This window comes from Tenrec ecaudatus, chromosome 1 (assembly GCF_050624435.1).
Source record: "Tenrec ecaudatus isolate mTenEca1 chromosome 1, mTenEca1.hap1, whole genome shotgun sequence".
Lineage (NCBI taxonomy): Eukaryota > Metazoa > Chordata > Mammalia > Afrosoricida > Tenrecidae > Tenrec > Tenrec ecaudatus.
The window spans coordinates 100,162,763-100,178,107 of record NC_134530.1 but is presented as its reverse complement, the minus strand read 5'-3'; the positions used below and the strand labels follow the sequence as shown (position 1 = coordinate 100,178,107).

Here is a 15,345-nt window from a genome sequence, read left to right as displayed (position 1 = left end):
TTCAGAGACGTAACCCTATGACAGAGAGCATTGTACTTCAACACCGATCTCGAAAGGTCCTTTTGGAAAGTGCATGTCACTCCATTCCCCTTACGTGTGCCATCCCAGCATAGTATCTCATAGCACATAACTGAAAATGGCCAATGCCAGTCCGTTATAGCTCATCTTTCTTATTAAATTTATATAATTATTTAGGCTGTGATCTGCAGTCTGAAACCACTTTTTTCTTTTTTCAAATCATTTTATTGGGGGGCTCATACAATTCTCATCACGATACATACATACATCCATTGTGTCAAGAACATATGTACATTTGATGCCATCATCATTCTTAAAACATTTGCTTTCAACTTGAGCCCTTAATATCTGCTGCTCATTTTCCCCCTCTTCCCCACTCCCCCCTACCTCATGAACCCTTAATCATTCATAAATTATTATTATTTTTTCTTATGTTACACTGTCCGATGTTTCCCACCCCCTTCTTCTCTGCTGTCCATCCCCCAGGGAGGAGGCTATACGTAGATTCTTGTAATCAGTTCCCCCTTTCTACCCCACATTCTCTCCACCCTCCAGGCATCGCCACTCTCACCACTGGTCCTGAGGAGTCATCTGTCCTGGATTCCCTGTGTTTCCAGTTGCTCTCTGTACCAGTGTACATCCTCTGGTCTAGCCAGATTTGTAAGGTAGTATTGGGATCATGGTAGTAAGTAGTGGAGGGGCATGGGGAGAAAGCATTTAAGAACTAGAGGAAAGTTACATGTCTCCACGTTACTATCCTGAATTTGACTGGCTCATCTTCTCCCCACAACCCTTCAGTAAGGGGTGTCCAGAAACCACTTTTTTCGCTCACGTTGCTCCTTGAGAGGAAAATGGGGCTTTCTTTCCCCTACAGTGACTGTCTCAGAATCCCGCGGAGCAGTTCTATTCTGTATTGTAGCTTCACCATGGGGCAGCCCTGACTTACTGGCAGTGAGGAGAAAACCGAAAAGGTCCTCACGTGATCATGTATACCGACATATCATCATTTGGCCTATCATCTCATGGTGACAATCACATCCCAATGTGCCCTCCTAAATTCTAGTGGCTATAACTGAAGATAGTTGGGTGGTCCAGATGTCTTTCGACTTAAAGATTCATACTGTGAGCCCATGCCCCCAAAGCTAATGATCTTGGTCCTCAAAGGTTGCCACCCAGACAGGCCTAGGAGGAGTTCTATTCGGTGACAGTTGGATTCACCATGAGATGGCATGGACTCAGGCAATTGGTGTTGTTGTTTATAACTGTACATGTGATTTCTATTTTTTTTCAATGAAGACTTTGATGAAATCTTGTTTTCTTTTATCTTGTGTTTGTGTTCTAATGTGAAGATGTCTTTAGATTATGTTTTATATCACATTCTACACTTTTTCCCCTTTAAACTAACTACAATTGAATTATATTACTACTGGTCCCCTCATCTGGGCCACATACATATTTATATAATAAATTTGTGAACTTTATCAGCAAAAATTTACTCTTATTTTATTAAATATTATCTTCTAGTGGTAAAAGTTATTTGTCTACTTTTTCTCCATCACCAAAGACCAAGTTACGTGCTTTCTGTCATTTTTACAGATTTGATGAGCATACCTACCCGAGCTGTTCAAAATTGATACAGGGAAAGAAAAATATAGATTGTTTGGTACTCTGGTATTCTCTCTTATAGTAATGTGAATCTACCCAGCAAAACTAATTGTAGTGTTTTGTCTGCTTATATATTTTCTGGTTGTAAAGATATGGGCTTCTACTTCTTTAAAGCTTTACTGTCTCAGTAGTCCACAAGTGCACTTCCACTCTGTCCTACAGGGTTGCTCTGCGTTATAATTGACTCAATGGCAGTGATTTTGAGTTTAAGACCAGGACGGAGATTTTTTTTTTTACATATTATCAGCAACTCTCAAATGACTCTTGAAAACTATATACATTCTGCATGTTCATAAAATATCCATCTACTAAGTTATAGAACCCATTCAAAAAAGAAATCGGTTCTTTTATTATATGTAGTCTGTTCTGTTAATTTCTCTTTATAGTGAAGCCTTGCTTCTACTTTTCTAGCCTTCTTTCCATCTTTTTTTTTGTCTAGAGAGATTTGTGGAAAAAATAATAATTTTCCAAAACGTATAGCAGGAGACAGAGAATAAAGGAGTTAACACATGTTAGTGCATTATTTGGATTTTTCAACTTTGAGAAAGCAGAGGATTTGGTTTATTTTTGGAAATTTTTCCAGTTCTAGTATGGGAGTGTTCAAAACAAGAAAGTGCAGGAGCAAGTTGAAAAGGTAGTTACAGAACACACAGGAAAACTCTGTTCTGCCTGAACCACATTCTGAGTTCTTAAAATAGAATATGATGGTCTCTAGAAAGAAAACATAAAAGTACATGATTCTTTTCAACAGAGATATGAACATAGATTTACACATCCACCAGCTTGGAGAAGCTTCTGCTCACCCCAGTGATTCATGCTGAAGACTGCAGGGAGCAGTGCAAACTTACTTGCCATAGATATATTTTTTATTAAACAAGGAGAAGTGGAAAACGAACTCTGTGCCTTAGAAGGTGGTTTCGAATAGTAGACAGAAAGACTTTTTAATGAATGTCTAAAACATGAAATTCCCAAGCATGGAACATTTAGAACTGATGAAAACATCTCCATCCAATGCTTTCTCAGCACTTACAATGCACTAAATGAGATCTTGAAAATACTGAGGTACTTACATAAAATATTGACTACATACAGAAATATATATTTAAAAATATAAGAAAGTGTGCACAGCTTAACACTGAGATGCAAGAGTCATTTTAGCTGTGATGAGTCAAGTAGTCAATCAATTATTGCCGCCACATCTATCACTATGAGATAGTTAAAGTTTATTGTGCCAACCTGACTGATAAACCCAGGTGGGGTTAATTGAAGGACGGAGAGGTAAACGGCTCGGTGAGCCTCAACTTTAGCATTCTCGGGTCTCTGGCTTTCTGATGGTTGGACCAGGGTGCAGCTGCCTGAGCCAGTTCCCTGCTTCAGCTAGCAAGGTTCACTTCCTGCAAGACATTCTTAGGAGAAGCCACATGGATCTACTCTGATGCAGCCCTGGGTGCTGGAGCAGCTGCAGGGAGACCCCTGCCAGCGCTGAGATGCTTACACATTCACTGATTCAGCTTTCCTCCTGTAGTTGGCATCATAGTGTGTGTTTTCTGAGATGGAGGATGACTTTGTGGATTGGTGTCAGACATATGTGTTCATGGGTTAATATTGGACTTGTGGATTTGGACAGCACTGGATTGGGTTGTTTTCTTGATGTGCACTTAACCTTTTTATAAAATTCTCTCTTATACATGAGTTTCAGTGGATTTGTTTCTCTAAAGTACCCAAACTAATACACACTATGTGGTCTACAAACTGATCACAATATCCCTAGGCCACAATCCCATGCTTTTCATGTTTTATTTCACCTAGAATGCATATCGCTAGTTAGATTGTTAGAATTTATTATGCCAATAATTCTCTTTGTGTCTCCTGCAGAATCTTTCCATCCCCATTTCTATCGGGCAATTTTTCATCTAGATTTACATAATGTGTATATATCTTTGGCATAACTTTGTATAATTACATTTTTAATCTACTTCAATGGTTGTTTCATCCCATAATATGTAAACTATTAGAACACAACATTCTCTTTTATTAAATTTTAAGTCATAATCACCCATCATTCACTGAAATATATTACTAAATATTTGTAAATAAATGGATGCATATAAATTTATAACCCTCTGAATTTAGTCTTCATATAAACTTTAACTGTGACTATAATATACTAGTATTAAGGAAGGTATATATTGATGTTACAGGATATATGATTTGAAGAGTTGTGTATGTGTGTGTGTGTGTTTCAAAAAGTTTTGTTGGAAATTTGCAGCATATTTCACTTACATTTTCCCATAAACCATTTGAAGCATATATATGTATAAGCACATATATAATGTTCAACTTAACGTGTATGTATATAGATCTAAACTCACATACATCCGGGCCATCCTGCTTCAAAGCAACCTGCGATGAGAGGTTCCAACTGCACTTGGAGTTACTGAGATGTAACCTTTACAGGAGTAGCAAGCCCCATCGCTCTCCTGAGGCATGGCTGATGGTTCAAATCACTGACCTTATGGTTTACAGGCCAACATGTAACCACTATGTCACCAGGGTTCCTGTATATACATGGACCCAGTAAAAACATATATCATATTCTATAATTCATGTATGTGATATGTGTACCATATATAAGTATGCATGTATATATAATTTGTTTGGTTATATCGTTTTTAGTTGAGTAGAAATAATGAAGGTAAACTTCGATTTTCATTATTTTTATATAGTTCCTCCATGTCATTTCATCATTACTTACAGGGAATTACCTAAGAGTATGTTCTCTCCCATTGAAAATGCTTATTAGTACAGTACCTAAATGATAGAAAAATTATAATATTTATTTCACTTGATGGAAATCAGTGAGTTAAAAAGAAAAATCTTTATTCAATTCTAGTAGAATTATGAGTATTTGAATATATCAGAGATATTGTGATATATCTTTAAATGTAAGTTCCAGAAACTAGCCCCAGCATAATATAATTTCTGGCAAGGACTGGCTTACTTTTTACAATGAATAATTTAAAAAGCAACTTTTTTCATGTGAAATGTCTTATGTCTCAGCAGTAGGCATAGAATTTCAATAATTTATACAATTTGGAATATAATATAGTTAATGCCATAAAAGCAATTTCTTTGATATTGAATTATAAGAGAATACACTTAGGCTACTGTGACTAATGATCTAGCGGCCAGCAGCAGGCAAATTACCTCTTAACCCAATTTCAAAGAGAGTCTGTGTGTACGACCATTGGACTCTTCTGAGATATTCTGGCAGTAACCCGTGAGGTAACATTCGGTTGCTACATATAAAAATCATAAACAAAGTGAACACTTTGAAAAATAGATTCAGAAATATGATGACAAAAGTAACTGTAGACTATGATTATTTTATTAGAATCAAAATGTTAATGTGAAGCACGGCATTAAAAGTGTGTGAGCAAGCCTATTCTCAGAATATTTTTTAACATAGGATTCTCTCATTCTGGAGGTCCAATCATGGTTATATCATGACAGTGGAGCCACCACACATTTGAATGATAATGGGCAACTTTTATATAAAATAAAAACCACTGTAAAAATGAGTTTCTGCAATCTTCCAACAAATTAAACAGATTTAGGGTTTGTCAGGAAGTAACATACTGACAACTCACTAGCTGAAACTAGATTACACGGGATTTACAGCAGATAGGGAAGATTCTTCATATATCTAAGCCTACAGTAATTTTACCTGTATGTTCTTGTTGGGTGCCATGGAGTCGGCTAGAAGCTATAGCCACGCTAAGCACAACTGAATGAAATCTGCACAGTCCTGCACCATCCTCACCATTGTTCCTGCATCTGAACCCGAAGACGCAGCCACAGTGTCAGTCTATCTCGTTAAAGGCGTCCTCATTTTCGCTGCCCTCGCAGTTTACCAGACATGATGTCCTTCTCCAGGACTGCTCTCTCCTGACAATAAAGTCTTGCCCTCCCTGCCTCTCAGAGGCACTCCAGCCTTACTTCTTCCAACCCAGATTGGTTTTTCCTTTGGGGAGTCCATGATACTTTCAATATCTTCTCCAGCATCACAATTCAAATGCATTTTTCTTCTGCAATGGTTCTTATTCAATGTCTAACTTTCACATAGATATGATACTCTGGAGAACACCATTGCCTGGGGGCAGACACACCTTGGTCCGCAAAGTAACATCCTTGTCTTCAATACTCTAAAGAGGATTTATGTGGCAGAAGTACCTAATGTGACACATCTTTTGTTCTCTTGACTGCTGCTTCCATGAGCACTGATTGTGATTCAAGTAAGAGACAATCCTTGACAACTTCCAACTTTTGTCATGATGCTATCTATTACTCCGGTTGTAGGATTTTGATCTTATTAACACTGAGTTGTAACACACACTGAAGGCTATATTGTTAATCTTCATCAGCAAGGGCTTCAATCACTCCTCACTTTCAGCAAGCAAGGTGTGTCATCTGCATACCTCAGGTTGTTAATAAGCCTTCCTCCAAACCTGATGCCACATTCTTCTTCATATAACCCAGCTTCTCTGAGAAGCTTTACATTTCTAGACAGTGTGAATTCTTATATTAAGATAATTTACTTGTATATAATGAAGTGTCTTTTATTAAAGTCAATAAAGTTGGTAGTTGTATGGCGCAAGCTAAATCCACAGGTATTTTAATAAAATTGTCTAATGCCAGAATATAGAAACATTTTAGTTGAAGGAGCAGCAAACCTAGGCTACATCAGTACTTGCTGCCCCTTTAGTCTGTTACTTTTCACCAAACTCTACAACTGACATGAATGTATACACATATATTGTCTTGACCTGCATTGTCTGTGTATCTTAATTATCTACTCTTTAGGTGTTTTAGTTGTAATATAGTAAATTTGGCCTGAGATCATATAGGAAATTTTAAACATAAATTTCCAAATTTCTAAAAAAAAAATTTCCAAATTTCTGCTTTATTCTAAAATTGTATTCTAGAATTTTATTCTAAAATACTAATGTTTGCTTTCCTCTAAATACCAATGTCAGGCTGTCTTTCTTATGCTTTACATTATGATGTTAGGCAGAGTAAGTCTTCCAACTCCTTTATAGTTCTCCCCAACTACATTAAAATGCAGTGGCTTAAAAAAATCCAGTGATTTACTTTTCTCACAACATTGTCATTTGTAAACAGTATTCAGAGCCTCACTAGGATGTCTCAAGCATCTAAGGGGTAGAATAATCGGAGACTTCCTAAGCCCTCTGCCTTCTGTAGTCTGTGAAGTCCTTCAGGAGCGGTCCCTATGTAATGTTTCTATATGGTCTCGCTAGCAGAATGCTCAAGGTGCTCTGGCGAATTATACTCCATGCGTATGGTGAGTAGCTCCAAGCTCCAAGAATGAAGATTCTCAGCTAACAAGGAAGAAACAGTGGCAGATTTTAAATGACCCAGTCGTGGGAATTATGTAAACAGCTTTACTTTTTCCCTACTTTATAGTTGAACCAATCAGAACCAAATTCAAGGTGATGTAACATAAACCCCACTCAATTAGGGAGAGTAATAAGGAGTTTAAGATCATTGTATGAAACTACTACTTGAGTTTACAAAGTTCAGGTGAGGAGGACAGACGAAGGAGTTGGGGACTGTATTTGTCTAATAAGGCCCAGAGAGACCCTTCTAATCCACAAATTATCATTAATTACTAGGCATATGATATGTAAATGAGAGTTAAACAAATATTCATACTTGTTGTAGATATCCTTTTGTTAAATATGTTTTGAATGAGAAATTGATGAGGAGTACCACAATGACTATTTTGAAGTTCAAATTCTAGAAAAAAATTCCTTAGCAAAAGACACTAAGCTAAAATGTAAGCATCAATTCCCTAGGGAATTTAGTGGGGTCATCCTAAAGCACCTAGACTATATATAAAAATACATGCATTAAAATTACTGGAATTAAATATACAAACAAATTAATAGTGATTACCACCAAATGGTGATGTTACCTGAAATTGCCAATATCAGTGTACTTATTAATCTACTAATGGGCATTTTTATACCCTTCACCTTAATGAGTGATATTGTTTCTATTTCACTATTTTTCATATTCTTCTCAAAGGATGTTTATTAGATTCATACCTAGAAAAAATGCTATTTACTATGAGCAAAGAGAACAGAATACTTCAGAATAGAAATTATTTTGCTCCTTGGGCTGCAACGACACCTCTTCTTTGCAAGGTCATGCAGCAGCAGAGCTGCTTTTAGATGGAACCACGGTTAGAACCGAGCCGTCAAAGCGTAGGCCTATCACAGAACCCCACAGGGAACCTGGACAGACTCCCCTTGTGTAATTAGGAGTTTTATGCTACATTATGGCTCTTTGATTTTGAGAGTAAACATTGGACTTCGCTCTGTATTCAAAAACCCTAACGCCAGATTTTAACTATGGGACATGTTTGTGTGACTGCGGCTGCATTCTAGTACTACACGGCCACCGCTGTGCTCTGTCTCCTGGTTTATGTGAAGTGCAGGTCGCTTCAGGAAGAGGGGAGAGAGGTCCCCCTGGCCATCCCCGAGGGTATATGCTGACTTGTTTCCCAAGTGACACAGCAGGGCTGCCCGCCAGGTTTGTGGGAGTAGTGAGTATATGGAAAAGAGCTGTCTGCTTTCTTTACGATACATACTTGAAAGAGCAATCATTGGCTCAATTGGTTTAAATTTTTTAAAGTTTTTAAAATGCATTGACAAGTTGTTTTCTAAGGGAAACAATGACAATTAATCCTTCAGGAAATGTTATTATCCTGGTCCAGGCTTTGAAGATATTAGGCTATTTTCTTAAGAAGTGTGCCTCACTGGGCACCTGGATACCTCTAGATGTGTGCATTGTAGTGGTGTTGTTCTTCCTACCTATTTTGTAACCATTTTCGATGAGGGAGAAGGGTGAGCCATAGAGACCTGGTGGATTCCGTTGATATGCTGCAGCATGAAAGTGTGCTCTGTCTGTCCTGCCTGCTGTCGCCGGGGCAGCTAATTCCTATTATGGTCCTGATTCTCAGCAATACCTTATATCTTGAGCCATCCAAGTAAGTGAACTTGAGCTAGCCTGAGGTTCAGCAGAGATTTGAATTTGGGTGTATAAACATTGGTGTGTAGCAATCAGCTATAGATCCTGCAACCAAAAGGAAGCAAAATAAAAATGAAATTTTATAAACCCCAATATTGAAACTCTAGTGCAACAATGGTGTCCTCTTGTTTTCAAAAGGTTTGTGTAGTTGGTGAGAAATTTGCATTCAACAACACGTTTTTAAAGATATATTCAGTGAATGTTATGCTGCCAAAAATCTATCCTTTCTAAACCAAATCTTCTGTAAATCAATAAAGCCAGTTACCATGGAATTATCATGCATGTCAAGACGATCCCATGTGTATCAGAGCAACACTGCGCTCCATTGGGTCTTCAATAGCTGATTTTTCAGGAGCGAATCACTAGATCATTCTTTATAGACACCTTTTAGTTAGAACATCCACATCTGTTAACCTTTGACCCCAGCAAGAGACTCCCATTCTATCAGTTGTTGTTAGGCGCCATGGTGTCAGTTAGGACTCAGCCATCCTGAGGACGCCAAAACCACATGAAATGCTGCCTGGTGCTCTGCCATCCTCACAGTCATTGTGGTTTAAGTCCATTGCTGAACCAACTAGTCAATCCATCTCCTTGAAGGTCTTTTTCTTTATTCCTAACTTTTTACTGTACCAGGCAGGGTGTCCTTTTCTAAGGATTCATCTGTCTGTCCGGGTAATATATCCAAAATACATGAAACAAATCTCACACTGCTCGCTTCCAAGGAGCTTTCTGGCTATACTTCTTCCGAGACAGATTTGTTTGGTCTTGTCGCAGTCCATGGTACTTTCAATAGTCCCCATCAACATGATAAGCACATTCACCAATTCTCTGCAGTCTTTGTTCTTTGTCACTCACCTTTCACTTACACACGAGGTGGTTTGGGATACTCTGGCTTAGATCACAGACACCTTAGTCTTCAAGGTGACATCCTTGTTCTTCATCACTTCAAAAAGTTTTGTGCAGCACATTTTCCCAATGCAAGTAGATATCATTGGATCAGTTGAATGCTTCTTCCATAAGCACTGATGCAAGCAAGGTCGTGCCATCTGTATTAAGCATGTGGCTAATACATCTTCCTCCAATCCAGATGTTGGATGGATTCTTATAGCCTAGCTTCTGGGATGTGCTCAGCATACAGATTGAAAGAGTACTGTGAAAGAGCACAACTTTGAAGCACGTCTTCCTGGCTATTAAAGCATGCAGTGTTCCCTGCAGTGTTGGCATGCTTGATTCCTGCTTGGCATGTAGGTTTCCCATGGCACAGTGAAGTCTTCTGGAATTCCAATTCTTTTCAGTGTTCTCTATTACCAAAAGCCAAACTCACTGCTGCCTGTGACTTGAAGCCAACACATAGTGACTCTGTAGGGCAGGGTAAAACTGCCCCCTGGGAGTTTCCCAGACTAGTGTTTGTGGGAGAAGAAAGCCCCCATCTTTCTCTCATGTTATCTATTCTTGATACTATTATCTACACCGTTGAATACCTTTTTATAGTCAATAAAACACAAGTAAACATTTTCTCAGTAGCACGAAGTTACTCTCTTGTTGCAAAAAAATTCTATAGATCTTTTGACAGTGTATGTCTATTCAAAACTTCATATGCCTTCCTTCACTGAGAAAATGTATCTTAAAATCTAGAGATAATCTTTTTCTTAACCCCATTTATACATAATCCATGTACTAGGTGGATAAGATGAAACAGAAAAAGAGAGAAGAAAGGAAACTAGAATTTTATTTTTTCCTACTTTGATATCCTCTCAGAAGATTACTTTATTATCTTCATTGCTGATTACTGTACCCACTCATTTGTAGAATCAACTCAGGTTGTGAAAAGGGAAAATAACATGACCAAAAATGTACTTTTCCTCCTCTAGTTCATGCCCCCCTGTGCCTACCATGCTGCTATCATTGAAAGTAAATTCAAGTAATTAAGGGATCATCTCAGCTTTAAGTACCTACATTTTTTGTAGTTTTTGTTTTATTTAAATCATTTTATTGGGGGATTGCACAATTCTTATCACAATCCATACATCCATCCATTGTGTCAAGCATATATGTACACTTGTTGCCATCATCATTCTCAAAACATTTGCCTTCAACTTGAGCCCTTAATATCTGCTGCTCATTTTCCCCCTCCCTCCCCACTCCCCCCTACCTCATGAACCCTTCATCATTCATAAATTATTATTATTTTGTCATATGTTACACTGTCCAATGTCTCCCCCTGCCCTCTTTTCTGCTGTCCATCCCCCAGGGAGGAGGCTATACGTAGATTCTTGTAATCAGTTCTCCCTTTCTACCCCACATTCCCTCCACCCTCCAGGCATCCCCACTCTCACCACTGGTCCTGAAGGGGTCATCTGTCTTGGATTCCCTGTGTTTCCAGTTGCTATTTGAACCAATGTACATCCTCTGGTCTAGCCAGATTTGTAAGGTAGAATTGGGATCATGATAGTGGGAGGGAGGAAGCATTTAAGAACTAGAGGAAAGTTATGTTTCATCACTGCTACACTGTACCCTGATGGGCTCATCTCCTCCCCACAGCCCTTCAGTAAGGGGGTGTCTGTTGGCTACCGATGGGCTTTGAGTCTGCACTCTGCACTCTCCCACATTTACAATGATATGATTTTTCCCATTGCTTTTCTCTTTTATAAAACCCCACTCAAAGGGGATTAGGGTTAGGTCCCACCCTACTCATGTATGACATTGTTGAATTTAACAAATAAAAGAGAAGAAATCACTTTAGACACCATCATACGCATGGGCACAAGGCTACGTAGTTCAACATACCTTCCAGGGAAATAAAATTCAATCTGCTCCACAATGTCCCCACAATCTGTAGGTTATGGAGTTTCACTCCACACTTATTGCTTGAGGATCTTCCGAGTCAGCGCCCCTCTTGTGAAGGGTTGTTGAAAGGTCATCAGAGTATTGGTTACGTGCAGTGCACTGTGGTTTGAAACCACCGAATCCTACTCCAACTCCATTGCCTTCATGAAACCTTATCTAATAACAATTGTTGCTTCCAGGTCAGACTCCATAAGCAGAAATAGATTTACTAATCAATGTTATCGTCACATAGTGTTCGTACTTCCTTGCAAGATTTATGACTCTGTTATACTTAGTAGCAATATGTCTAATATGATAAATGGAGAAAAGAATGAAGTTGTCGAGGATTTTATCTTGCTTGAATCCACACTTAATGCTCATGGAAGCAATAGTCAAGAGATATCATGACCTATTGCATTGAATACAAGACCTCTTTAAAGTATTGAAGAGCAAGGATGTCACTTTGAGGACTCACATGTCCCTGCCTGGTCCACGCCATAGTATTTTAATCATCTCAAACACATGTGAATATTAGACACTGAATATGGAAGACTGAAGAAGAACAGATGAATTTGAATTACGGTGCTGTGAAGAAATTGAAGGTACCATGGGCTGCCAATTTTTTTTTTTAAAAGAGATACCTTGGAAGAAGTCCAACAGAGTGCTTCTTAGAAGCAAGGATGGTAAGACCTCATCTCACAAACTCTGGACATTTTACCAGGAGAGATTGGTCCCTAGAAAAGGACATCAAACATGGGAGTAGAAGGGCAGGTAGAAGGGCAGCAATGACGCAAATGACAGTGGGAGGCGTGGAAACCCCTTGGCTACATGGATTGACTCCTTGACGGTAACAACTGCAACCCTGATGAGGATGCCACAGGCCCAGGAAGTGTTTCTTTTGGTTGGATCTAGGGTCACCATGAGCCAGAACCAGCTTGGCAGCACCGAATTGCAGCAGCATAACTCTGGGACTCTCTAGACATAAACCCCTACAGAGTGGGCTCCCTGTCAGAATCGGAGCTCCAGGACTGTCGAATAAGTAGGTGGATGAATGAATTAATATAGACCACTGTTAAGTGTGACTTCCTGAAGGGTATATTAGAATAAAAAGAAGAATTTTCATAGCTGTTTTACATAGTGGAAAACAATAGACAATATTGTTCAAAGTTTTATCTGAAGCTTGAAAGAGCCAGCTTTCTTAAACTGTTCTTTTCCTCCCAAAGTCATTCTACTAAATTTCATCAGTAGGTAATTCAGAAAACTGATGAGCTTGCCTGCACAAGGCCCTCCTGGTTTCCCACCAACTACTAACACTATCTCGGAATGATGACAAAAGAGTAGAAGAAATGGAATTCCCTGAAATATCATAAACTTCAAAAAATCAGCTATAGTTGATCAGCTGGGAACATATATTTATATCTGGAGTTAAATGTGACCCAGAGAACTACCAAACACTCATAAACAAACCATCTTTGGTCTAGGTTGGGGGATCAAGGGCCAATTTATTCTCTTAGTTTGAGAACAGCGTCTTTTCCAGGAGGTTTGTTCCATAAAGCAGAGCCACTTTCACTTGTTGGAGGCTGGCCAAGAATGAAAAGGGAATTGCCAACCTAGTGAAAAGAAGACTGTGCTTTTGAGATTGCCAGCCATTACCAGATATGGGAGAGCGAAAGAAAAGCCAGTTCTCTCAAGATTTATAGTTATGTCTGGCGTGTTGACTCAAGCAGTTTGGAAATGCTTCAGAAATATAGTTTATTTGTGCTGGCCCAGACTCCGAGTCTACAGAAGACTAAAAATAAAGCAAAGAAATAACATGAACATACCAGTAGAGTCCATTTTTCCCTAAATTTACATAGCTTCTGAGATTATTGTTAAACAAAACAAATTGAAATACTAATAACAACCACAAATCTCCAAACATCGCACAGACATACTACTGTCTAAGATGAGCATTCTGTGGAGAATAACATGTCATCATTGTCCAAATATTGCTTTGAATTATCATGGCAAACACTGTGGTATGCCATACTATTGGGAAATAATGTAATTTTTAATGAGTTAGAACAATTACTGAATCCCCAAACTTAGAAAGCTCTTTTTTTAAGTATACATAGGACTTTAAATCTCTAATAACAAATTTTATTTCTGAGAATTTATATTATGCCATCCTTACAAAGTATCAAAACCTGGGTGGAATTTTCAGGTGGGGCAGCAGACTATGAAATTGGAAAAACAAATGATGGAATCACTTTAATTTTATTTCTTGTTCATTCTGGTGAACGTGTGTTTGGAAGACAAATCTAATGATTGGGTATATAGTCCAAAGAAATATATTGAAAACTTAAAGTCTAGTTGACAATGACCTTAAATTATTGGAGACACTATAAGAACACACTTAGTCTGTATGCTCTATAGACACTTCTTTGATTTCACATGCTGAGTGGGGAAGCAGGTGTTTTGTGTGAGTGTGTGTGTGTGTGTGTGTGTGTGTCTGTTTAGAATAGTATGGTTACATAGTGTATTAGTCTGGGTACTTTAGAGAAACAAATCCACAGAAACTCATCTGTAAGAGAGAGTTTTATATAAAGCTTAAGTGTGCATCAAGAAAACATCCCAACTCAGTGCTGCTCAAGCCCACAAGGAAGCATTAAGGAACCAGAGGAAAGTTGCATGTTTCATTGGTGCTCTACTGCACCCTGACTGGCTCATCTCTCCCTTGTGACCCTTCTGTACGGGGGTGTCCAATTGTCTACAGATGGGCTTTGGGTCTCCACTCCACGGCAGCCCCTCCCACTCCATTCACACTCGGTATGAGTTTGTTCTGGGTCTTAGATGCCTGCTACCTGATCCCATCAACATCTCATAACCACACAGGCCGGTGTGCTTCTTCCATGTGGACTTTGTTGCTTCTCAACTATATGGTTGCTTGTTTATCATCAAGACTTTAAGACCTCAGATGTTATATCTTTTGATAGCCAGGCACCATTAGCTTTCTTTACTACATTTGTCTATGCACCCATTTTGTCTTCAGATATCATGTTGGAAAGGTTAGCATCATAGAATGCCGGATTATTAGAATAAAGTGTTCTTGTGTTGAGGGAGCACTTGAGTTGAGGCCCAATGTCCATCTGCTACCTTAATTCTTAACATATAAATATAAATACATAGATCTAGTTCCCTATCATTGTATCTAAATATATTTACACTCGTACATGCCTGTATTTAGACCTCTATAAATGTCCATCACCTCCTAGTTCTTTCCTCTATTTCCTTTTGCTTTCCTCTTGTTCCACTACCATATTTGGCCTTCATTTAGGTTCAGAGATTTCTTGAGGTTACATTGCTTTTGATCAAGCCCCACTGGGCCTCCTATATCCTTCTCTCCATTGATTTTAGTTCACTTGTTGTTCCCTTGTCCCTGGTCTGGTAAGCCCCTTCCTTTCTCCCATATCCTCTTCTTTCATGTCTTCCTGGAACCATTGGTCCTGTTGTTTTCACCTCCAAATTGTTTATCCCCCTTATCTTATCTAGATAGACATGCAGAGATACTAATAAGCACAAAAACTAAGCAAAGTCAAGTAAAACAAGACAGGAAGACAAAACCAACAAAACAACAACAACCAAAAAAAAACCCAAACAAAATAACAGAAAGAAAGCCAGACAAGGAAGAAAAAGCCTATAAATAGTTCCAGGTCTGTTTTTTGACCTCAAGGAGTGTTTTCT

General features: G+C 38.6%; 1 protein-coding gene across 1 annotated transcript in view; it reads left to right on the top strand.

Moving 5' to 3' along the window:
* The window catches only part of NEGR1 (neuronal growth regulator 1), a 663,072-nt gene that overhangs the window by 180,790 nt on the left and 466,937 nt on the right, over positions 1-15,345 (top strand). The window lies entirely within an intron of this gene.